This window comes from Symphalangus syndactylus, chromosome 19 (genome assembly GCF_028878055.3).
Source record: "Symphalangus syndactylus isolate Jambi chromosome 19, NHGRI_mSymSyn1-v2.1_pri, whole genome shotgun sequence".
NCBI classification, from domain to species: domain Eukaryota; kingdom Metazoa; phylum Chordata; class Mammalia; order Primates; family Hylobatidae; genus Symphalangus; species Symphalangus syndactylus.
In genome coordinates this window covers 76,820,367-76,843,359 of record NC_072434.2, presented here as the reverse complement: position 1 = coordinate 76,843,359, position 22,993 = coordinate 76,820,367, and positions in this window count along the sequence as shown.

Sequence of the window (22,993 nt, the reverse complement as noted above, 5' to 3'; positions counted from 1 at the left end):
CTACCAAGGCAGACAGATCTGGAGTATACGACAAATAAAGTAATCTAGCACTATTATTAACAGCAGGCATGTTGCTTCTAGGCTATTTTATGGCTCATTTTGAATGCATTATCTCCATCCGAAATAGGGAAATGTGATTCTTATGTCTAGGGCAGTTCCAAGAGTCTACAAAGAATGGGGTTCCTCTGACAGAGCAATCAACTTTTCCATGGTTGGCAGGTGAGTAAATTGGGTTTCACTAGGAGTTATTAAATATGGTTTTTGGTTGATTTACTACCTGCTGGGTTTCCATGGAAGTTGAGTATACAATACACCAGGCCAACAACATTAATCTTTTGTCCTTCATTCATTGCCATTTTCAACGTGGAGACGGGCGCGGCAGTACAGATGTTACAGGAAAGCCATTGCTAGCTCTGCTCCTTTAACATGTGTAAAAACATCTGCGGGTGACAGGCAGCACCCCAGCTCCTGGGGTCGTGACAGAGGCTCTTGGGGCTCCTTCCTATTGAGACGCACAGTGGTCTAGGTGTTCCCCAGGCAGGAACCCGTGGAATCTTTGGCTTTTCCTTGACCTAGCCCAGCTTGACCCCTCTCTGGACTTTTGCATCCCTGTCCCTCAGCAAGTCGCTGCTGAACTGATGGAGCTCCCGTTGTCTTGATAAGAGGGCACCATTCCTGCGTGGAGGGAGGTTTACATGGCTGCTCCTTCTCCTGATAAGGACACTGAGCCTCCCTTTCTTTCTGTGGCTCTGCTACCCTAAATCTCTCCTCCCCTTTGCAAAGCGACCAGTGCCAAGAAGGAGGATAAACCTAGAGCAGGTGACCCACCCACTCCTAAAGATCACAGTGGGATTCCCAGTCTGCCTCTTAGCTCTTAAGTCTGCTGCAGTTTCCACAGGAAGCCCTAGCTTCTCTGGCCATCCCTTCTCAGGACCACTGTCCCATTGTGGCTAGGTCGATTCTCCAATCTGGTTCAAGCTCCCAGGCTTCTGACACCCAAAGCCTGTGCTCTGGAAATCATGGTCACCACCGGCACCTCCTCCCCCAACATCAGTTCCTGCTGGATGGTCCCTTCATTCTCCCACTGTGAAGCAGACCTGGCCCTTCCTGGGGACCCTGCTTCTGCTACATGTTTCAAGTTGGCTGTTCTCCACAGCCTTTCTACTATGCCTGGCTATCGTTGTGTGTGTGTGTATGTGTGTGTGTGTGTGTGTGTTTGAGGGTGGGGGATCTTTGCTATTTATTAGCATTGATTCTCCCTCCTCCATAAAACACCCCAGCTCCCCTACTCCCAGTTGTAATCATTTATAGACTCTTTGCCTCATTCATCAAAGGTTTGAGCACTGACTCACTGTCATCATTCCTGGCAATTTCAAAGCCACATACACACTTCATCTGACATCCTCATCCTTGCCAGTGACCTTGTTCTCCATCCCACTCCAGCCACCCCCTCCACTGCCCTTAACCACAGCAACTCCAAAATACTCATTTCAAACACTCTGCTTTCTGACTGCTACCTCCTATCTATCCAGGTCACTCCCTCTCGTGGCCTGAATCTAACAATTCTTTGCCCATTAGGACCACCAATCAGTACCCCTACCACCTTGAATCCCCAATATTTTCTCACTTTCCTTTTTTCTCAGCCTACAGTCCATCCCTTTAATCACTCCTGTACATACAGCCTCAACAACCGTGTCTTTCTATCATAGAATCCTTGAAAAAAATAAACAATTAAATTCAGGTGTACTGAGTCTGCATCTGAGTGGCTGACTAGGCCAGAGTGAAAGAATAACTGGATAAACTGGGATCAACTCAAGTTTATGGCCAGACATCAAGATGGGTCCCTCAGGACTGTTGAGCAACCCAGCCCCCAGTCAATTCACTTTCTCACTCCCTGGGAACTTCTGTTATCTCCTTCAACCTCTAACACCTTGTTCCCACCTTTATTCTCAGTCAATGATCTTGCTTCCTATTTTACTGAGAATATAGACACAATTGGAAGAAAACATCACTCTACAGTCACATCCACCAATTTACCTGTCTCTGATGGTGTACCCTGCCTGGTGGACGGCTGTGCCTGCCCCTTGTGAAGCCAGACTCTGAGCTTGTGCACTGGTTCCTGTCCCTTCTGGCCTGTTCTTTGTTTATACAATCAACTCTTTTCTCTCCTGCATCAAAGCTCTCCCACCTGCTGTCTCATTCCCATCAGCAGACAATCACTATCCTTTCTCCCATCTTTAAAAGAGCTCCTTTCCAGCAGCTGCCCCCCTGAATCGCTCTGGAGAAATTCTCTATATTCACTGTTCTCTCATTCTCTTTTGAACCCACTTGTATGAGGTTGTGGTCCCCACCAGTGCTCTGAAGTTATGACCAACGTTACCAACAATCTTCACACACGCATATCCCATAGTTGAGTCTCGAGTCTTTTTCTTTTCTGATTTTTTTTTACTTGGTTTCTGGAACATTCTACCTTCTTGGTTTTCTTCTACTTTACCTACTTCACAGCATCATTTTTCTGGATTCCTCTCCCTTTCCTGACCTCGGAATGTTGGAGGGTCCCCAAGTTCTGTCCTTGGGGCTCTTCTCGTCTCCATTTACATAAAACTTTCATCAGAACTATAAATTCCGAATGTGTGACACCACCTCTTCATGAACTTCTGACCAACACTTAAGCTGTGTCTAGTAGGCATCTTAAACTTTACACACTCTATACAAATTATATGATTCCCCAACCCCCTGGCTTCAGCAACTATTCTTCCTCCCCTGTTCTTCATCTCAGGAAACTGCCATAGCATCTTCCCAGTTAAACAACAATAAAAGTCCCTGATTAAGGTGACTATGTATCCCAGTTGACACTGTCAATCTTTAAGCATCCCCTTTAACTGCCAAAAATCTTGGTTTGCATAATAAATTATAGAGCTATGCTTCCCTGGTTCTTTTTTGCTTCTCTCTATCAATATTCCCTGTTGAGATCTCACTCTAAATATATTCTGAATTTACCCACGCCTCACCACCTCCACTGCAGCCACCCCAGTTGGGCCACAATCGTCTTAAGTCTTGACTACTGCGGTGAATGACTAACTGGTTTGTCTCATTTACTTTTGCTCTCGGTGGTTTATTTCCTACACAGAAGCCAAAGTGATCTTTCAAAGAGTCTGCTCATGGCATTCCCCCTGTTCAAATCTTCCAGTGGCTTCCCACTGCCGTGAGAATGAAAACAGATATGGCCCAGCCACCTTTGACTTCATTTATCCCTCTCTTGTTCCCCACTTCCAGCCCCACATGCTGTAACTATAATAGGTTCATTGCCCACTGCACATAGCAGGTCAATACACTGAGACACTGGGTTGCAGCAGAGGAAGAGATTTAATGGTAGGGCCGCCAAACGAGCAGACAAGAAGAAACCTCAAATTTGTCTCCTCCAGGAATTTGGGCTTAGGGTTTTTACAAGTTTTGGAGTGGACCAAAGTATGGAGATTGTTGATTGGTCAAAGAGTGCAGGGTGAAGTCATGGGAAAAGGAGATGAAGAAACTGTATTCTTGTGCTGATTCAGTTCTCCTGTGAAAGTCTTTAAACGGGTAGTTGCCAGCTGTTCTGCTGAAATTCAGGATCTGCTTAAGCAGTTCTTAAACAAAAACCTTCTAATTCTAATGTCAGGAATTTTATCCGTAGGAACAATGGGGATTTGAATGGTCAATATCTAATGCTTTATGACTTTTAGTTACAAGGAAATGGGTTAAAGTGCAGCCTGATTAATGCTTCATTCTAACTATTTCTGTGCAGAATTCTTGTTAACCCTGTGAAGATGGCTTCAATGCCTCTTAGCTGTTCCTAACCCACATTGTCTCACCTAGGGTTTTCTGCTTTTGCTGTTCCTTCTGCCTAGAAGGCTTTCCCCCAGCAATCAGCATATTCTGGTCTCTGCTTACATTTTGTTTTGCGGAGACTGTTGCCAGGTCCTTCTCCACTGCCTTACCTGGCTTTGCTTTTACTCCAACAACTTGCTGTTACCCGTCATTGTATCGTTTTTGTGTCTCTCCCATTGGCAAACATGCCGCATGCCAACTTTGTCTCTTTTGTCTGACATTAGTTTATTAGACCCTGGAACAGTAACAAGCATAGGGTAGGGCTACTATAATAAATATTTTCCAGTAAATATTTATTCAAAAAAATTAATGACTGGTTGAAGGGATGAAGCAGATCTCTTTTATTTAATTGGTTTCAATAATCTGTGTGCCAAGCAGTTTACTCTCATATTTAGTCCTTTCAAAAACAGTGTGGCTACTGCTATCCTCTGGATTTTACAGACAAAGGAATGCAAGTGCAGAGAGGCCAAGGACCTTGCCCAAGGTCACTTGACTGGTAAAAGCCTGAGATGTTTTTGATTCCAGACAAGCTAAGTCCAGAGGCCAAGTTCATCACCATAATGCTATACAGCCTTCCTAATAGTAGCAGTTCACAAATTTAAGACACTATGGATTTTCACAAGAGAGAGAGTCTGGTGGTTTCTTGTAAATGGTGACTTTGTTTAGTTTCTGTCTTCTCCATGGAATGTACACATCCTGAGAGTAGAGTCTTTGCTGGGTGTGTTTGTTGACTATGCCTAAGCCCCGGCTTGCCTCAGCTCCTTCTTCCCTAACCATCGTGACGCCACTCAACACCTGCAGATACAGCCTCTCCCTGACCCTGGTCCAATGAGAGCCCCACCCAGGGCACTGCAGAACAGGAGCCATGGCCTCATCTTCTGTTCATCCTTCTTGGCAGTGCCTTTGAACACTGAGCAGCCAGCTTGGCCTTCCTGCTCCAGACCACTGTGAGTAGCTCATTAGCTTATCTGGTCCTTCTGCCCGGGCCACTGGCTTAAGTGGCTGTCTTCTAGTCATGTGCTCAGTGTCTGTCCGGTCCAATCTCACAACCATTCTGAGAATAGAATACCCACATCTGCACACCCATCCATCAGCCAAATGACCTAACTTCCTCACCCAAATCTAGTGGTCCCCTTGCTTCCTTTGCTCCCTGGGTTGACACTTGCTCCGCTGTCTCTACTTCTGAGGTCTGTGCTAACTGAAAGCTTTCCAAAATTCTCTCCTCCTGGAAAGCATTCTGGACCACAGACCTCACCCTGGATTGGGCCTGAGTTATTTTTATCATTATAACAACATTCTTGTTGTTGTTATTATTATAGCAGCCAATTTTATGAAGCACTTTCCATAGAGTATTTCCAATAATTTTCACAGTTTCCTTATGAGATGGGTACTGTTATCATTCCCATTTTATTGAGGAGAAATCTGGAATTTAGGGACAAAAGCAAGGTTAAATCCCAGGTCACCACTTGGCATGTGGCAGAGGTGAGATTCAAACCCAGGCAGCCTGGTTTCCAGAGGCACTTCCCTACTCCCGAACACCCTTTGCAGGGTGCTGGACTGAGGATCCCCTACTAAGACACGATGATTCGCCCCAGCCACCTGAGGGGTTCTTGGGAAGTCTGGTTCAATGCTAACTCAGCTTTGGTTTGTGCTTGCATCCTCCTGTTTCAGGTAGGAGTAAGGGAGCTTCCAACTTGGATCCCAGGCCACTTATACAGCCTGTGTCCCCTGCACCTGGATGGACTGCCTAGCCCTGGACTGCTATTGCCTCATCTTTGATTCCCACATAGTGCTTGATGCATAGAAGGTGCTGGAGAAATCCGGCTAAATGAATCACCATTGGCTTGTTATGAGCATGCCATTGGAGGGAAAATTATTTATTATAAAACAAACCTGAAAAGGGAAAGGGAAGACTGAGTGCTGGAAGTGAGAAACAAGATTGGAGATCAGGGAGATCGAGTTGGAAGAATATCCATAGGAAGGAGAAGAAAAGCATCAAGAAGCTCCATAAATCATAGCAGCAATATTTTTACCTACATTGTCCTTCTTTATTTTATGTCCCTGGCACCAAACAATTTATCATTCCCATTTCATGCTAAGTGCTACAAAAATAGCAGTTGGCCCAACATTTGAATGGGAGATAGCAGTTTCGAAATAATAGCAAAACGTGAAACTATCTGTATTCTGGAATTTTCTGTAGTGTCCTCTCCACCCCCACCACAAATTGCAGGTGTCTTTGCCCTGCATGGACACAAAAAGGCCAAGGGTAACAGACCTAGAAGGGAGGGGGAACCTTTTCCTGATATTTAGTGTCGACGCTGAATGTGGGTTAATCTCACTCTTACATTCCTCTATTTCTGCCCTGCATAAGGCATTGTAGCCAGAAAACCCAAGATCACCTTCCGCTTCTATTGTAGGGTGTAGGGGGTGTTGAGAGGGTAGGTGGCAGGTGTTTGGTATTGGTGGGCAGCCCAGAGCTGAGCTGTAACACTTCCAAAGCTAGCAAGGGGGGCGGGAGAGGAGCGGGAAAGGAAGATGAGAGGGTTTGACGCTTTCACGAAGCCTTAAAGGCTAAAATACTTAGACAAGAAAGCTTTTTAAAGCAATGACTATATAGCACTCCCCCATTCCAGGTCTTTTCAGAACTCATTGAGTGATTAGAGTTTTAACTCATTATTTAGAAATAAATACTTGGAAACCACTCTCCAGAGTGGATACTTTAAAATCCACCTCCCCACCCTCAGAATCTTATTTATACTTGAAAGGAAGGATTACTTTTTCCTTTGAAAAGTAAACTTTTCTGTCAGCAAATAATTACAGCCAGCACATTTCCAGTGGATGAGATTTGGGAAGCCCCTCATTCCTTCCCCTTTGCTTGTGGCCATCCAGCAAGGACTGAACCAAAGAGTCCCAGCCCCGTTCAATCAGTCATACTCATCATCAATGTCCCAGCATTTAATGTGTCCCAGAGATTATGCTAAGAGATTTACACATAGAATCCCACTTAAAGCTCTTGCTTTTAAGGATGAAGAAATTGAGGCTAAGACACGTGGCTGGAATCCAAACTGAGGATGGTCAGATGCTAAAGTGCATCTCATGAATCATCAACATCAATGGAAGACCACACCACTAGGATGGAAGACAAGTGGGGCATCCAACACAGAGGAGGAGCCCACTCCATTCAGGGCTTTGGAGCATTTCCAGGCTGCTCCTCTTGGCAGTGGAGCCAAAGACAAACCTCTGACGGTCGTTCAGCTTGCTCTTTCTCTGGCCAGCTCAGTGGCTGCAAAAGTAGACAGAAGGCAGAGCAAAAGCACTGAGCCGTCCATCCACTGGGACAATGCTGGGCTCCTCTTTAACAGGAAGGGCTGCCATGGTCCTCCTGGAGTCCGCCCCTCCCAGGCCCAGCAAACTCATTTACTATTACAGAGAGGCCATGCTGAAGTTCACATCTGCACTCACTCCCCAGCCTCATGCTCTGCACAAGTGGGGAGAAAAATGATACTTCAGGCAGGAGACTTCTCTTATCTCTTTTCTCCCTAAGTCTTCTGCTCAAAATGATAGGTCTCTGACGCTCTAGAAGGTGATTGCCATCGCGCCTGCTGCAAGCGCATGGGCAGTGTTGATAGGGGTGTCTTGCCTCTGCCCTCAATCTCATTCACCGGTTCCTATCTCACCAGGGAAACTGATTGCTGTCTGAGCCTTTTATCAGGCAGCAGGTAGGAAGGACGTCTGTGAAAGAAAGAGGAGGTGTCAAAGGATGGTGTCCCCAGGGAGCCAGCATGACTAGAGGCGAATGCCACATGTTTTAAATCCAGAGGCCCAGGCTCACATCCCTCCGTTTTCCCGCAAAGCTCTAGCCATGCCCTCCAGTCCTAGGCCTACTGTCCGCCACCTCCTTGCTGCCGCTCTGGGCCTGCCTTCTTGAGCCCTTGGACGCTCCCAGTTTATTTGCAAGGATGCTCTTTCCTTCTTCCAGGGCTTCAGGATGTGCTTTGCTCTGTCCTTCAGGCATAACTATGGTAGACTCTCTTGGAGAGTGGCTATCCTCCCTGATCCGTAGTTTCTAAGAACTATGCATCAGCCACTTCCCTTGCTGCCATATTATTCAGTGCACAGACACTACCCTCACTCCTCCACAGCCGGTTGGGCAGGGATGATCTCCTGACACACTCCAGAGGGCCTCTCTGGGGCCATTCTCCACCTGTGCTCTCTGCACAGGGAAGGCATCTGCAAGGCCAAGAGAACTGCCTAGAGGACCCTGTGCCAGCTCCCACCAGCACCACCCTGAAGAATTCCCTGCTTAAATGTCCCTGAGTCCACTTTTATGGCTTACCTGGACCTCATGCTCAGGAATGTCTTCCTGGCCAGGCTCTGCTACCTGCGTGCTCACCTCCAGGTGTGAGAGGAGCTGAGGGTGGCTGCTTTGGGGGTGTAGACGGAGCCTGGCCATGAGGGCAGGGGGGTTCACATGGGGACATGGGAGCACACTCGTGAGGCAGAAAGAGCCAAGTGTGGGAAGAGAACTGGGGCTGGTGACCAGGGGATGGGAAGGATGAAAATTCTAAATTTGAACCTGATCTTCCAAGTCATTTTAAAATTAGGACTTAACTCACATATCATCAAATTTACCCTTTTGAAGTGTTCAGTTCAATACTTTTTAGTATATTCACAAGTTTGCACAGCTATAATGACTAATTCCGTAATACTTCATCACCATCCTCCTAAAAAAATAACCCATACCAATTAGTACTCACCCTCCTGGCAATCTTTCCATCTTTATAGAGTTGCCCATTCTGGACATTTCATACAAATGGAGTTACACAATATGTTATATTTTGGGCCTGGTTTCTTTCACTCAGCATAATGTTTTTAAGATTCATTCATGTTGTAACATGTATCAATACTTCCATAGTGGCTGAATAATATTCCACTGTACCACATTTTCGTTATCCACTCATTCATTGATGGACATTTGGGTTATTAACACTTTTTGGCAATTATGAACAATGCTACTATGAATGTTCATTAGTTTTTAGATGAACACATGTTTTCAGTTCTCTTGGTACATACCTAGGAGTGGAATAGCTGGGTCGTGATAATTCTAAGTTTAACTTTGAAGAACTGCTAGACTCTTTTCCACAGTGACTGTGCCGTGCTTTTCATTCCTACCAGCAATGTGTAAGGAGTCCAGTTTCTCTACATCCTGGCCAACACTTGTTATTGCCTGTCATTTTGATTGAAACTATCCTACTGGATATGCAATGGTATCTCACTGTGGTTTTGTTTGCATTTCCTTAATGAACAATGATGCTGAGCACTTTTTCATGTGCTTTTCAGTAATCTGAATATTTTCTTTGTAGAAGTATCTCTTCTAATCCTTTGCCCATTAAAAAACTGGATTGTGTTTTAATTGTTGAGTTGTGGGAGTTCTGTATATATCCTGGATACTAGATTCTTACCTAGTATATGATTTGCAAATATTTTCTCCCATTCTGTGAATTGTCTTTTCACTTTTTTGATGGTGTCCTTTGAAGCACAAAAGTTTTTAATTCTGATAATGTCCAATTTATCTATTTTTTTCTTTTGTTGTTTGTGCTTTTGGTATCACATCTGAGAAACCATTGCCTGATCTAAGGTCATGCCTATGTTTTCTTCTAAGGCCAGGCCATCTTGAAAGAAAAATTGTCAAATAGGGGGAAAAACTTATTTAATATTTCAGTTTGTTAACTGAAATAAAAAATTATAAACATTTTTACCTATGGTGTATGGCCCTCCATTACATGGTCTCAGGCCTTGTAAAATTCACAGTGGATCTTAACATTGAGTAGCAGAAATGACATGATGTCCTGAAGTGACGGATGTGTTAATGTTACTCTCTGGCTGTCTGTTTCTCATACATCCTGTCTTTGCATTTATTGTGTAGGAAATTTCTCACCCATATGTGACTGAGCCCTGGCAGATAGTGTCTTCTTCTAATCATCATCATGTCTTATAAGTTTTATAATACTATTTAAATTTTAAAACCAAATGTATTGAATCCCACTTACTATTTATATTTTAACATAGATGGCCCTAATTTTGACATGAGCTCAACGACTCCCTTTTAGATCAATACATAATACTCAAGGCATCCACTGAGGAGAAAATGCAGAAAAGTCATAATTATGGTGTTGTCTAGGACGCCTGCTACCTGGAGAACTTTGGAACCTCAGAGTAAGGTCTGGAGTAGTGAGTAGACCAAGTTGCAGAGAGGTAAACTGAGTTACAGAGCAGAAAAGTGACTGTGTTGGAAGGAGTAGGTAGCAAGAGTTAGACCTGTAATAGAGCCAGAGTTAGAGCTGCCAGCCTAGTGCCAGCTCTTTCTGAGCTAAGAGAGAGCCCTTCCCATGCTACAGGGCCTTTCCCGGTGCCACAGTGGCTTCACATCTTGCTCCTGTGCCTCGAACCCTGCCCCATGCTCCTTCTGTCTCCTGTGTTAGCCAAGCCCCAGCTGCTGCTTCCTCTAAGGAGTTGCTACCTGCTTCTCACTGAGCTTCACATACTTATCTCTCTCTCTGTGTGTGTGTCTTTTTTTTTTTTTAAATCAATAGTCACATAAAGTCAGGGAAACTCCAGACGATCTTCTATGGACAGCTTTTTGCCCAGATGGGAGTGGTCGGGTGAAGACAGGTACCCAAAATTCTCAATTCCTGTTTCAGTCCACTTCCTATTGAACAGGTATCAAGGTCATAGCACCTCGCTGCCGCTTGGTACTAAACCCATTTCCTGTTGTCTGAAAAGGCAGGAATTAGATAGGCATAATGACAGAGCTGCTCATTGTAAAACATCGACCAATATTGTAGGTGGCCTGGTTCTATCAAATTCCTCCGTAAGCTGAATTGTCAGAATTGAGGAGTTAAAGCCCAGTTTCTGTTCTTCCTTAACGGAGGCATTCACAATATACATTGTTTGTGCACAGGATTTAGATATAAATGAGGACTGGATAAGCATAACCATGGATTTTAATTCAGCTGATTTTGGCCTTTGGAAGTAACTACTCAGTTTTAACATCTAGAGTGACTATCACATGAAGATGAAGAAGGAATCAGCATTCTAAGAATTGTCCCTCAACTCCAGTCACTTATTCAATTGTGAAAGATTTATTGCTAGGGAATGCCAAGCATAATCCAGAGGAAACACAGGCAAAGTTTACACGGCCTGGTCAGTGTGACCAGTGCTGGCCTTGGGGGACTCCCAACCCAGAAGCCAATTTACAAGCTGGGTGCTCAGAGGAACCTCTCCCTGCTAACTGAAGAGTTAAAAGCGGGGAGACATGCAAAACCCCCAGTATACTGTGGAAGAAGTGGCTTCAGTGATCTGAAGCCTTAATTGAAGTCAGAAGATGTCTTTCCTCAACCCAGCCCGCCCTGTGGCAGGTGGCCCTATCACTGCCTTTCTCCACTTTCACAACAGACCCTTTACTTCATGGTAGACAAAGGTCTGGGAATGGGAGCAGCAGTACCAGATTATAAACCATACATTTTCCAGTGCTAAATAACTCAGACTTGGGACTCTCAGGAGTCTGGCTGTAGAGTGCTATAGTCTATGAACAAGTTAATTTTTTTCCCATTTAAGCACAGAAAAAAAAATCTTTTCTGATTGTTGTTTAGTTCAATGTGTCAGTTCAAACTTTGATCTTCCAAGTATAGATTTCTTTCTACTTCTTTCCTAGGGGTATTACCATTAAATTAGTACTAAGGCACAGCTCGGGGAGAACAAAACCACTGTTTAAAGGCAGGAGTCCAGAAGTGCAGGGAATGGACATATTTCGTAGGGCCACAACATAGAGATTGACACTGGGCACATAAGACTGTACACTGAATATGTTTGTCTAGTAGCCATTGCCAAGATGTCCCGGCTGGAGTGCCCTTTATTATTTTTTATTTAGTTATTGTAGAGACAAGGTCTTGCTATATTGCCCAAGCTGGTCTTGAACTCCTGACCTCCAGCAATCCTCCCATCACAGCCTCCCAATGCACTGAGATTATAAGCATGAGCCACCACACCTGGTCAGCAAGTGTCCTTTACAATTTACAAAGCCCTGGGTGGGGCTGGGCATGGTGGCTCACGCCTGTAATCCTAGTACTTTGGGAGGCTGAGGTGGGTGGGTCACCTGAGGTCAGGAGTTCGAGACCAGGCTGGCCAACATGGTGAAACCCTGTCTCTACTAAAAATACAAAAATTAGCCGGGCATGGTGGGATTAGGTAGGCGCCTGTAATCCCAACCACTTGGGAGACTGAGGCACAAGAATCACTTGAACCCGAGAGGCAGAGGTTGCAGTGAGCCGAGATTGCACCAATGCATTCCAGACTGGACCACAGAGTAAGACTCCATCTGAAAACAAAAACAACAACAAAACCTGGGTGGGATACATATTATCTGCCCACCCACCATCTTCTGGGATATCATCCCCCTTCAACTGCACCATGTGGTTCCTGTAGGAGCAGCCATACTTTGCAGGTCCTGTCCCCTTAGCCACAGGTGGTTGGGCAAGAATTGGTCACATAAACACAGATGGGCTAGTGGGATGCCTTCCCTAAAGTTTTTGGGAGCAGAGCCAGTTCTCTCTGTTGGTAAAACAGGGGATATGAAAGTTGGGAGTTGTCACAGGCTTTGGACTCTGACACGTGGAAGAAGTCACTCTCCAGAAAAAGGCTAAAACCTCCAAGCAGAGAGGTAAGAAATGAAGAGAAACTTCTTTGCAGCATGCAAGCTGCTGGTTCTGGGACCTCTCGAGAATAACTAAATTATATTTTATATTATTCCCTCATGTGAAGGGGCACACCACCTACCTTCAAATAGTTTTTATGAGATCCTCTAGCATACTTATACAAGATCCCCCATTTTGCCTAAATGTGGGAGCCCTGTTTTTTTGAAATCAAAATAGCTTTGATTGTACTACACACATTGTCTCACATGAATCTCCCAACAGTCCTGTGAGGCAGACATTATTACCCCAATTTTGGAAATAATAAGAATGAGGCCCAGAGAGGTTAAGTAGTCTCTTCCAAAGTCATGTAGCTTTTAGAAGGCAAAATCAGAACCCCATCCCAGTCTTGACCGACAGGCCCAAGGTGGAAAGAAATTCTCCTGCTTCCAGCTGTGTCAGGAGAAGACCCACAGACTACAGTCTGCACTGCTCTGCTCTGCTCTGCTCTGTCCTTGGTTCTCTAAGCTGTGACAGCCAAGCAGGCTTGGACTGGAATGCCTTTGAGAGTGGAGCAATTATAACAAGGAAGGTGTATTCCCTTAGCATGCTTCCCTATCAGCCTCATTTGCAGAATGTTCTCTCCAGCCCCTGACACTACTGCTTAGACTTTAATTCATCAGCTCAGCTGCAGATGGTGTCATCCTCTGGGACTTCGCTGGTTATTAACTATCACCAGCATTCTCACCCCAGAGGAGGCTCCAGCTGACTTGGACTTTGGATAAATTATACACTATCCATCCACTACCCCTTTCCCAGGCAAGATCCTTTTCAAGACCCCAACGATGCAGGCTCTTCCCTGTGTCCAGATACCCTGACCGGGTGTTTCCAACTCAGCCAGAAGTTCTCACTATTATATTCTACTCCGAAGATGCTGCAGGAGTTTTTCAAAGGACGATCAAAGCTCCAGCTGCATGGGCACAGCTGGCTGGCCCCTTCCACCTGTCTCCTGCCTCTCCTCACCCCACAGGGAGCCGCAGTCGCCTAAGCAGCCATAGAACAACACAGCATTGCTCTCACCATGGCCCCGCAGTAATTAAAAAGAAACACTTAGGTGGCAAAGCCTAACCCTGCAGGCAGCAAGGCCATTAGAAAGCCCGCAGCCTATCCTTGGTTCAGTTTCCTCTTTCCCCTTTCTTTCTACCTGGGAATCCAGCTTGAGACCTAAGCAAGGGCTGGCCAGCTTCATTATTCATGGCCCTTCCTCGCCAGCAAATTAGGACTGATGTGGCTGAGGTTGGGACATGGAAATCAGGATTTCATACGGATCCTTTTCCTCTTTTACTAAACTCTACGTGGGGTGAACAAGGATTATAAACATTCAAGCAAAGTGGTAATTTCATTTTTTAAAAGAGGAATTCCTATGTAGTTATGTCTTCTCAGCTCTCCTTTTTCCACAGGGCTCCTGCCCCTCTCTGACCTTCCACATATCGACCTTGGTGAAGGGTGACACCTGAGCAGCCAGCCTCGGTTTTACAGGTGTGTGCTCTGGGGCTCTAGAGATCCAAAGCAAGTTAGCCAGAAAGGCAATTGGAGAAACCACATCCCTCAGTCAACGGCTTTTGTCCATTCATAGATGTGTCTATGTCTATGTCTGTCTGCCTTCAAATATAAAATGTCCCAGTGAAGAGCCCTGTGTTAAATGACTCAGACCTAAGACTCCCACTGGGTCTGTCACATTCAACCCAACAGTGAGATAATTGTCCTTGTTTTGAATACGGCATCAAATTTTTCCACAGAGTCGTGTAGTTGAATGTGTCTGGACAAATGATAATTGTCCGTCAAAGAGCAATATTCTTATTCTCTAGCTCTACTCGAAGGGAACAAAACGGAATGGCCAGCTGGTGCCAAAATACAGCTTACAATTACCAAGCCATGCTGCCTCGCAACAGGAAGTCCAGAAGACAGGACACCATATTTGATGATGACATTAGGAATAAGGAGATCATTCACAACTTAAAGGATCTACAGGCTGTCCAAGAACCAAAGGCTTAGGTTCTTAAGCCAAGTAAATAAAGAACACTCGCATCTGAATACCCTCAAAAATCCCACTAAGCTCTCCCGTCTTCAGAGATCTGATACACCTTCAAAACTTCCATTTGTAAACATTCCTAGAAGAATGATCAGACCCAAAATTTCGAAATTGTGTGACATGGTTTTGCTCTGTGTCCCCACCCAAATCTCATGTTGAATTGTAATTTCCAATGTTGGAGGTGGGGCCTGGTGGGAGGTGATTGCATCACGTGGGTGGTTTCTAATGGTTTATCACCATCCCCCTAGTGCTCTCTCATGATAGAGTTCTCATGAGATCTGGTTGTTTGAAAGCATGTAGCACCTCCCACCACTCTCTCCTGTCAGCCTTGTGAGGATGTGCTTGCTTCTCCTTTATATTCCGTCATGACTGTAAGTTTCCTGAGGCCTCCCAAGAAGGAGATGCCTGTACAGCCCACAGAACCGTGAGCTGATCAAACCTCTTTTCTTTATAAATTACTCAGTCTCAGGTATGTCTTCATAGCAGTGTTAGAATGGTCTAATACAGTATGCATGTCCTTTTATTGATCTAGATGATGCACAATCAAACTTCAGTTGTGGGCACTATGACTCGTGCCTGCAATCCCAGCTACTGAGCAGGCTGATGTAGGAGGATTGCTTGAGCCTAAAATTTATAAAAAATAAACCAAAAGACAAACAAAAAGCCCTCAGTTGCAAAGAAATATGAAACAGGGAGGTTAGGCAGGTAGTTGTTATAAGAAGTCAACCAAGAATCAGAAGGAGTAATAATAATATCAGTTAAATTGTTTGAGTACTTACTTTGTGCCGTGCCTTGCATTTTACTGAGTATTCTTTTTTTTAATTTTACTTTAAGTTTTAGGGTACGTGTGCACAACGTGCAGGTTTGTTACATATGTATACATGTGCCATGTTGGTTTGCTGCACCCATTAACTCATCATTTGCATTAGGTATATCTCCTAATGCTATCCCTCCCCACTCCCCCCACCCCACGACAGGCCCTGGTGTGTGATGTTCCCCTTCCTGTGTCCAAGTGTTCTCATTGTCCAATTCCCACCTATGAGTGAGAACATGCGGTGTTCGGTTTTTTGTCCTTGCGATGGTTTGCTGAGAATGATGGCTTCCCGCTTCATCCATGTCCCTGCAAAGGACATGAACTCATCCTTTTTTATGGCTGCATAGTATTCCATGGTGTATATGTGCCACATTTTCTTAATCCAGTCTATCACTGATGGACATTTGGGTTGGTTCCAACTCTTTGCTATTGTGAATAGTGCTGCAATAAACATACGTGTGCATGTGTCTTTATAGTAGCATGATTTATAATCCTTTGGCTACATACCCAGTAATGGGATGGCTGGGTCAAATGGTATTTCTAGTTCTAGATCCCTGAGGAATTGCCACACTGACTTCCACAATGGTTGAAGTAGTTTACAGTCCCACCAACAGTGTAAAAGTGTTCGTATTTCTCCACATCCTCTCCAGCACCTGTTGTTTCCTGACTTTTTAATGATGGCCATTCTAACTGGTGTGAGATGGTATCTCATTGTGGTTTTGATTTGCATTTCTCTGATGGCCAGTGATGATGAGCATTTTTTCATGTGTCTGTTGGCTGCATAAATGTCTTCTTTTGAGAAGTGTCTGTTCATATCCTTAGCCCACTTTTTGATGGGGTTGTTTGATTTTTTTCTTGTAAATTTGTTTGAGTTCTTTGTAGATTCTAGATATTAGCCCTTTGTCAGATGGATAGATTGCAAAAATTTTCTCCCATTCTGTAGGTTGCCTGTTCACTCTGATGGTAGTTTCTTTTGCTGTGTGGAAGCTCTTTAGTTTAATTAGATCCCATTTGTCAATTTTGGCTTTTGTTGCCATTGCTTTTGGTGTTTTAGACATGAAGTCTTTGCCCATGCCTATGTCCTGAATGGTATTGCCTGGTTTTTTTCTAGAGCTTTTATGGTTTTAGGTCTAATATTTAAGTCTTTAATCCATCTTGAATTAATTTTTGTATAAGGTGTAAGGAAGGGATCCAGTTTCAACTTTCTACATATGGCTAGCCAGTTTTCTCAGCACCATTTATTAAATAGGGAATCCTTTCCCCATTTCTTGTTTTTGTCAGGTTTGTCAAAGATCAGATGGTTGTAGATGTGTGGCATTGTTTCTGAGTGCTCCGTTCTGTTCCATTCGTCTATATCTCTGTTTTGGTACTAGTACCATGCTGTTTCGGTTACTGTAGCCTTGTAGCATAGTTTGAAGTCAGGTAGCGTGATGCCTCCAGCTTTGTTCTTTTGGCTTAGGATTGTCTTGGCAATGCAGGCTCTTTTTTGGTTCCATATGAACTTTAAAGTACTTCTTTCCAATTCTGTGAAGAAAGTCTTTGGTAGCTTGATGGGGATGGCATTGAATCTCTAAATTACCTTGGGCAGTATGGCCATTTTCACGATGTTGATTCTTCCTATCCATGAGCATGGAATGTTCTTCCATTTGTTTTTGTCCTCTTTTATTTCGTTGAGCAGTGGTTTGTAGTTCTCCTTGACCACATGATTATCTCAATAGATGTAGAAAAGGCCTTCGACAAAATTCAACAGTGCTTCATGCTAAAAACTCTCAATAAATTAGGTATTGATGGGACGTATCTCAAAATAATAAGAGCGATTTATGACAAACCTACAGCCAATATCATACGGAATGGGCAAAAACTGGAAGCATTCCCTTTGAAAACTGGCACAAGACAGGGATGCCCTCTCTCACCACTCCTATTCAACATAGTGTTGGAAGTTCTGGCCAGCGCAATCAGGCAGGAGAAGGAAATAAAGGGTATTCAATTAGGAAAAGAGGAAGTCAAATTGTCCCTGTTTGCAGATGACATGATTGTGTATTTAGAAAACCCCATCGTCTCAGCCCAAAATCTCCTTAAGCTGACAAGCAACTTCAGCAAAGTCTCAGGATAAAAAATCAATGTGCAAAAATCACAAGCATTCCTATACACCAATAACAGACAAACAGAGATCCAAATCATGAGTGAACTCCCATTCACAATTGCTTCAAAGAGAATAAAATACCTAGGAATCCAATTTACTGATTATTTTACATGTAGAATTTATGTAATCCACTCTGTAACTCTATGAGGTTAAGTAGCATTATCATCCCCCTATTTCAGATGAGGCACTAGATGAGGAATCTGAAATGGGATTTGTTCTGGAGAAGAGAAATTCTCAAGGTTGAGTTTCAATTAAGTATTGAAATCAATGATGGTAAGTATTAAATTATATGAAGTGTCAACTGACTCTTGAGTCAAGACTAGATACTCTGGGAGTTTCAACGATGAAGCAGACAGAAACTTTGCCTTCAAGAATGTACAACTCTGGTGTTCACTTTGCCTACAGACCATTTGTATAGACAAGACCTGTAGATTATTTCTATTAATTCAAAAAGAATTCAGATAGATATTTGTCCAGGGCTTCCTCACTGTGCCTTCTCAGTTGTAGATGTTCAAATGGACAAAAAATAAGTCAAAGCCTGCAGGGTTGCCCATAATGAAGTGTGAGAATCAGCAACGCAGAGCATAGGTGTTCATGGAGTTGACAGCAGCATGTCTGTAGACCAGAGAAGCCAAGGAATGTATGCAAGTGGAGGCTGGCCTTCCCTTGAGCCCTGAAAAATGGGCAGAAGGTGAAGAACAGATATGCCAGGAGAAGGGGAAAGAAATATCATGAAAAGATGCAGGGAGGTGGGAATGAAACTGACCAGAGTATGGAGGGACTGGGGGTGTAGTTGGAGGTAGGGTTAGTCAGGCAAGCTGGGACTGAAGAGGGATTAACCATGCCATTTCCCAGCATGTTGACTTCCAAATTCCTCTAGAAATAAATCTGAAGGAGTAAGGCAACTGGTCATAGTGAGGAGTTGATCAGGCTGGCCCTGTCTGATAACAGTGTCCTGTTGACACATTCTCCTCCAGGGCTGGGGCTGTGATACATGCAAGATGAGACCAATACCAGTTCCCTCCATCTTTGCAAGAAAAAGGTGATCCCTTCAAGGGATGGCTTGGAACTCTCTTGGTTCTTGGAAAGAGACTTAGTTGGAAGGTACAATTTAAGGTGAGAAGATAGTCTGGAAAAACAAAGTAACAAACCAATCCTAATAACGAATGCCCACACAGTTGTTTCAAAACAATTACACAAAACTGGAAGTCAGCTGGACTTTGGGAGAATGAAGCAGGAGGATTGCTTGAATCGAGGAGTTTGAGACCAGGCTAGGCAACAAAGCAAGACCTGTCTCTACAAAAAAATTAAAAATAAAAACAAAAAACCCAAACTGCGACTCTCCTAGTTATTTTGAATTTTGATGATCACTTCACCTGCCCACAACGGCTGCCTCACTGATGGCTTGGTATCCAATATATCCTTCCTGCTTCATATCTGCTATATACTTCCCGGCATTGATCAGGCCTTGATCTCTAACTCAAGCATGCCCTGACAGCTAACAGAGATAGGCACATGCATGAGAGTAGCCTCCATCACACAGGCCATTTCTCTGACTCGTCACTGTGATGCTTAACACTGCCAAGTGCTAAAGGAAGCCACTGAGTGCTCAAGACACTTCCCAGGCAAAGGCTATATTCTCTTATCCTATGTCACACACACTCAAGGAGGGGCAGGGTTCCTCGAGAACTCTGTGTCCCGGACAATCAGGTGGGCAGGGGCAGGGATTGGATGAGGAAGGGGATGGAAAGTCAAGTGTGATACTTATGTCCCATTCCACTGGGTGGAATGAGTGTCTCATGGCTTCAGGGGAAGGCCTGGAGCAGAGGTGGTCAAAGCATGCCGCCTTTGCAAATGACCCAAATGGTATCCCACTGATTCTCCTCAAATTCTGGAACTTATGAGGCACAGTTAGTGGGGAATGGTTGATGGGTTTGGAGACAACTTGTTAATGTAATCTAGATGAAGATACTCTGAAGAATGGATATACAGCAGCTGGGTACACAGGAAACACCAGTCACTTTTGGTTTTGAGAAGAATTTCATTTCCTGTGAATATTATCAATAAATAAGTATATTTGATTTAGGGGGAATTTGTAGAGCTTCATAGACATTGTCTCATAGGATGATTCACAACCTGCATCAAAGAAATTTGTAGCAAGCTGTTATTTTGACTCATAGTCATAGTTAGAGATGCTGAGCTTAAATAATTTAAGGAGAAATTTGTGAAAAATTGAGGGGAAAAGCTCACACTTTCTGTCTCTCTGCGTAGTTCAATTGTCTAGACTAGTATTTTTCAAGTTTTAAATCCCATAAACTTATTCTCTTTTATATATAAATACATGCATATGTATATGCATAAACACAGATATTTGCCTATACCTAGATTTCGTGGGGTTTCCTGGGGCCTGTGCCTTTTGATAGAGGTGTCTCTTTCAGGCTGTCTGTCATTGCATGATACAGAATGGTGTGGAAGAACTAATGGTATACAGAACAACGTGTTTCAAATATCTCCTTAAAGATTATGTGCAAGTGCAGTTTTTAAAAAATCAAATCATATTTTCAATTGACTTCTAGATTTATCTACTTTGAGCTGGCTTTCCTAAAGATATATACTACATCTTGATGACCATTTGATAAGTTCTAATTTCTGTATGCTGGAATAATCTAAGAGTGAGGTCATATCTGTACACTGAGCTAAAATAGTCTGATGGCTCTCTCTGCCCTGAGTCTCATGGCTCTCCTTACTTACTCTGGTGGTCTAATGACTCTGCCTGCACCTAGTCTGATAGCTGTCTTTACCCCCGTCCCTCGTCCTCTAGTCTGATGGTTCTCCTTGCCCCTAGTCTGATGGCTCTATGCCTCTTCCCCAAATGCTTAGCAGCTTCACATTTTCCTCTCTCTTGAACACCACTAGGAGCTGGGGAGGAGAACAAACAAGCTAGGACACCAGAAGGCTGATGCTCAGACTGAGCTTTTCCTTCTGGGTCAGTGGGTTCTCAAGGGAACAGCTGTTGACTGGCTGTAGACCCAAGTCTATGGGGCCAGCATGACCAATGTCCCCCTCCTACCTCACACAAAAAGCAGGAAATGAATAGAGGGCTGGTCTTGCTGGGTGAGGCTTCACCTGTACCCTCAGCTGTGCCAATTCCAGCTCCTTCAGCTGTGCAGGACACGAGGACTCTGGGGGCCATGGTGTGGCTTGGCTCAAAAACATGAGACACACACATGGGCTCTGTGAACCAAGGCTTCTTTCTGTGTGATACTGGCTGTAAAGGTCTGCTCCCTTCAAAAGGAGAAACACTGGGGATACATTCTACTTAATGTTACAAAATCAGTAACATGGGCAGTCATCATAGGGTGCATATAACATGACAGGGTTTCTCCGTAACTGTTCCTGCATGTTTCCTTTCCCTTTTGAAATGTATTTATGTCTTGCCCTTTTTATTTCAATAGGATTTGAGACAGGCATTCCTGGACTTAGTATCTTAAAAGACATCATGATAAAATAGAAATCTTACTTCTACAGCCTGACACCTCATGCAGATGACCAATGCCCTCTCCTCTACAGAATCTCAGAGGTAGCATCTCAGACACAGTGTGTACTTTCAGTGGCTTATGATAAAGACCTGGATGTGCTGGGGTTTAAAGCCTCTTGTCTGGAAACTTTTCTGAGAGTAGTTAAAACCTACCTGCTAACCTCACCCCTGCAACAAGTTGCTGAGCTCCTTTGGGCAGAGTACTGCCCTTGGTGTGGGGACACCGTGATGACAGGGCAATGTCAGAATGTCAGATTGAATTCTCTGCCAATGGTCGGAGGTAAAGACAGGGACTGTTCTGCAGCACAGCTTGGTCTGTGTCATGTGATGTCAGGGCCATATAAAGAGGCAGTGTGCGGTGCAGGTAAGGAATGCTCATTGCGGACTCACTATGCCTGTGTTGGCGCTCATCTCTCCACCAGTGACCAACTGCGGGCTCCATGGCACCATCCAACGTCCTTGCACTTTACTCCCCACATCGGTAAAATTGGGGCGGGGGGCAGTGGGGAGCAGTTAATAACAATACATACCGCACGATGTTGCTGTGATGATTCAATGAAATAAATCACGTAAACCGATTCATGAGCGTTTAATAAGCCGTCTACCAGTACTTGAGCCAACTGATGTGCTAGGTCGTAAGGTCTCTTTGTAAGATACAATGTATGATACAAAGATAGGGTGCTGGGACTGTATTCCCTATGTACACAACTCCGTAATTAGTTCTTTTCTAATCTATAATTCTTGTTGTGCACCCTGAATTTCACATTTGGGGAATGTCAAAATACTCCCAACAATTTATCCCAGTTTCTGAGCTCAGGGTAGGTGGTGTTTTGGTTTGTTTTCTGATGCTTATAAAATAATAGTTTAAACTGGGCAATTTATACAGGGAAGAAATTCATTTGCTACAATTATGGAGGCTGAGAGGTCCAGGGTCAAGGGGTTGCATCTGGTGAGAACCTTCTTGCTGGTGGGGATTCTGTGGCATTCTGAGGTGGCACAGGGCATCACATGTGAGGGAGCTGAGCATGTTGGTTTGGGTCTTTCTTCCTCTTCTTATAAAGCCACTGGTCCCACTCCCATGATAATCCAGTAATCCATTAACCCATTAATCTATTCATGTAGGCACAGCCCTCATGACCCAATCACCTTCTAAAGACCTCACCTCTCAATAGTCATTGAGGATTAAATTTCAACATGGGTTTTGGAGGGGACAAATGTTCAAATCATAGCAGGTGGAAAGTGAGGTGGCTTTATCTGCCTCTTGGACCTTCCTTCCCCTTGCTGTTTCTACAACACACCAGACGAACACCTTGTGTTGCCAACCACCACCACCACACATCAACAACAAAAATCCCTCATGCAAAAATCCATGAGATGAGTAGACTTCAGCAAGACTTGGGGGCTGGGTCCACACTGCAGTGCTCAGCTCGCTGGCATCTTACTGGCTCGCACTTTATCTCTCGCTCACCTCTGCTCCTCTCCCCACCCTCTCATGCTGTCCCTAGATCACCAACTTCTACTTGCTATATTATGCAGAATAGTCTTTCTTGGAAGAATTCTCCTGATTTTCTGTCTCCCCAGCTGAATCTGAAGCCCCCGAAGGACACAGGAGTGTATTTTATAGTCATGCTGGATAGTGAAGGAGTGAAGGACGTGTCATCCAAAAATATGCCGGATTGATGATTTAGAGTTGAAAATATTGGAGAAATTGTAGTTTCAGAAAGGGCCAGCTGACTTGTCTCTTCCTGCGTTCAGTAAGCATAAAGATTTCTCCCGGTTGGGTGGGGGGAGGGGGTGCCATTGCCGTATTAGCATGTGAAAATAGCCTTTATCAAGTGGGGCTGCAATG